Below are 3,785 nucleotides of genomic sequence, written 5' to 3' on the forward strand. Positions count from 1 at the left end.
CCGTGCTCACCGGCGCTCCCCGGATCAGCCGCCGCGGGGGTCCCGTCCTGGCGCAGCGCCGCTGCTCGGACCGCGCATCCGCAGCTCCCGTCGCTCCCAGCTTCACCGCCGAACTGACGCCATTGCCGCTGCCACGCACGCTATTTATGCCCCACGGGCGGACAGCCAGCCAATCACAACCCGAGGCAGCACCTGCCGGCTCCACCAATCCCAGCCGGCCCATTCCCGCCGCGCTCCGCTCCGCGACTCCCCGCGGTCCCCTCAAGCGCTGCTCCTGCCGCCGCCATTGCTGTGGCCGCGTCCGCCCGCTGCCCGCCGCCTGCCCGCTTCCCTGGACCAGAACCTGATCCCGACCAGGACCTGAACTGGAAGCTCCCGGCCGCCCTTCCCGTCCGCAACAGCGCCTGCCGAGGCAGCGGCAGCGGGGACGCTGCTCCGCCGGCTCCCAAAGCGGCGGTGGCGGGAGCGGCGCCTCAGACGTACGGGGCCGGTCTGACGGGTCGAGCCGCGACTGAGCGGGCTGAGATTGGCGGGACCGCTTCCGGTTTGAAAGGGCGGCTGTGATTGGACAGGGCGGACGGAGAAAGGCGGGCCCTGATTGGCAGGCTTGGGAGCGTGGGGCGGGGCTCGGGCTGCCCGAAGGGCTCGCAGGCGGCGGCGGCGGCCGCGCTCGCCAAACCCCCGTCCCCTTCTCCGGCCTTCTCTCGTGCCCAGGTCCCGGCGAAAAGACCCCCGCAGAGCCCCTACCGGAGCGCCCCATCGGCACTCGGGGCAGGAGGCGGAGAGGAGTGTAGCCCGTGAGGGGTTCCGGGTCGCAAAGGCGGACTCTGCGGCGGCAGCAGCACGGACTAGGGAGCGGCGGCGACGTGGTGAGGAGGGGGCTCGGCAGCGGCGAGTGGGGAGGGCGTCTAGAGCCCGCTGCGCGCTCTGGGTGCCTCTTCTACCGCAGTGCTTCCGCTTCTGCGGGGACTTCGCCTGCCCCGACTGGCCGAGATCAGCACTCTGGCCAAAGTTAAGTGCCCGCGTCCCCCTGCCCACCCTCCGCCTGCTGCGGGCCTGCTGCTCACCCTCCTTCTCCCCCACAGTGGTCGGATGTTACAGACGATAAAACAATATTGGCTTTCCCATTCATAGATTAGCTTTTTGCATCACAAGTATTTTGATACGGTACAACACGTACTGAACTTTTTACTGCTTTGTGTAGTGTAATATGCCAGTGTATATATGCACTGTGTATTTCATATGAATAGTAGTGTGATAAATATATCGTAGGCTTTAGCAAAATGTTAAAATAGAAACTAAAATACTTCTATGTAACTAACTCAGAGAATGGTGTAAAACAATTATTCTGTTTCTTCTATCTGCGGACTGGCCCTACCAAGTGATAACAGTGACAAAAACAGAGTCGATAAATCCTTCCTGGATGCTTAAGCTCTTATTGGCGTTATCAGGGCGTTATCTTTTTTCCTAAGAAATACTTCAAACCTAACATTTGGAAGGAGTTCAGAATACACACCCAGGACTGCCATGCCCCGCAAAGTGTTATCTCCGAGCAGATTGTCTCTATGGTAAACTCTGTCACACTAGAAATGGTAGGAAGCAGAATCCAAACTACAGCACAAGCACCTGTAAGGAAAAGGTACCTCTGTTCGTGAGATAGAATAACTTCCACCCTAATGTTTCAGAGTAAGTTGACATGAGGGCCTGTGGGAGGCCAAGGCCACCTACACCTCTACTTCCTAGAACCGCTGGTGTCAGAGGAATACTGCGATGTTTGCAGTTTTACAACTGGAAGGAAAACTGGCACTGGGTCGGGGGGCGGCAGTACCGCTCTTTGTCCACGAGGCGGCAGCAGTGCCGCCGAGCTCAGGCCTTTAGGGGCAGACAGAACGGAGGCAAAAGGTGCCAGAGAGCCCTTTCCATTCCCTTCAGCCCCTGCAGCTGTTCTTATGCTTTCAGGGCACTTGATTGGTTCATTCCTAGATGAAAACGTTATGTCTTCATTTTCAAAACTACTACCCATCTCTAGTCAGAGTTTCCTGTATACAAATGAGTGGATAGAGAGAGGGTTTCTTTCCAAATGAATTTAGAGATAAATTCCTATTATTTGCCAATACCTATAAAAATGAAAAACTTGACAGGTTTTAGCATTCTACACCCACCCCTCCCTGTGAAATTTCTGGCAGTTTTGGGTCCCTCTGGGGGAGGGCAACTCACTTTGACTCCCCCCTCGTTTCCCACTCACCTGCTCTCCCACTGCAGTGGGGCTCCCTCTCCTAAGGACATTGGGGTGCCCCCAATGGCATCAGAGTCCCAAGTCTTCACCCCCTTTTCCTTACCCCCAGAGAAGGCACAGAACGAGTCTAACTGCCCTGGACAGCAGCGCAGCACTTCTTTCAAGCCCTTTCCTCATGTACATCCCCCCAGGAAGGCGACTCTGATGCAACAAGAAAGAGGGGGCAACCCCCAGAAGGGCTGAAGTTCCTCCCCAGCCTCGCTGTCACAGGCAAGACGCAGAAACAGGAACTGACAGTGGAGAGGACACAGGAAGAAAGAACAGGGTGTAGGATGACATTGACCAAAAAAAAAAAAAACCCAAAAAAGTCCCAACCAAACAAAACACCCCTGGGATGGGTAGCATGACAGAGATGGATTAAAAAAGAACAGGGACAGCGAACGTGACCCAAGGGTTCTGTGAGGAACAATGGCACAGGGAGCACCACAGAGCCGCACAGAATAAAAAAGGAACACGAGTGAGGCATGGAGGAGGACAGAGAAAAAGACTCAGTCCTACACACATAGTAAGGACAGAGGGTTACAGAGATAAAGAGCGAAACAGAGAGGAAGTGACCATGGCAAATGCAGGTGGGGGAAGGTGGGCAAGGCGCAGCAGAGGAATGGAGAGAGAGGCATGGCCAGCAGGTCGGAGGCTTACCAAGAGAAGGGTACAATGAGCGACAAGGGCTGGGCCGCAGCTGCAAACAGGTACAGGCCAGCCAAAGGACAGTGAGAGAGACAAAGAAATACAGTCACAGTGCAGGACAAGATAAAAAGGAGAGGAAGAAAGTAGGAGAAATGAAGATGCGGGCAGGGAGGAGACAGACAAAAAGTAGAGGATAGGGATTGAGTAATATTTAATAAATATTGAGTGTTTATTTCTTGAAAAAAAAACCAAGAACAAGAGAGTGAAGTAGGAACAGAAGAGGGAGCACACAGAACAAGAAAGGAACACAAAAGACACACCAGACAGAGAGAAGAAAAGGGGTAGAAAGTTGGATATAAGGCTGAAAGAAAAACAGGAACAAACCCCAGGACTAAGTACTGGAGAGTGTGACTAATGAAGGTGTCAAAAAATCACCAGCTTGAATAGAACAGATTACTGTCATGGCTCGGCTGGGACCCTTTAATTAACGTCCGTCTCTTGGCAGGACCATAAACCCTCTGATAAAACATGAGGGAAAACTGAATGGTTGATGTGCTCCAATTTTGGTGCTGCTCAACCCTAATCCCAGCCCATGCCACCAGTGAACACCCTGATCTCTGAGCCTTTTCTTGGGGATATTTCACCTTTATCCATTCTCTTCCCCTCCCAGTATCTCTGTGTGATCAGAATGAACCTGATGAGAGGCTTCTCCATTGCAGGGTCTTTGGAAATCCTGCAGTGACTTCGAGACTGAGCAAGAGTAGTATGAGAAAAACTGGATCCTTTACCGCCAACTAATACCAAACACCTTACTCTGGAGAAGAGAGAACAGCTTGTTTTTACACATCCAAATTCCTTCAAG

This window comes from Ammospiza nelsoni, chromosome 8 (assembly GCF_027579445.1).
Source record: "Ammospiza nelsoni isolate bAmmNel1 chromosome 8, bAmmNel1.pri, whole genome shotgun sequence".
Lineage (NCBI taxonomy): Eukaryota > Metazoa > Chordata > Aves > Passeriformes > Passerellidae > Ammospiza > Ammospiza nelsoni.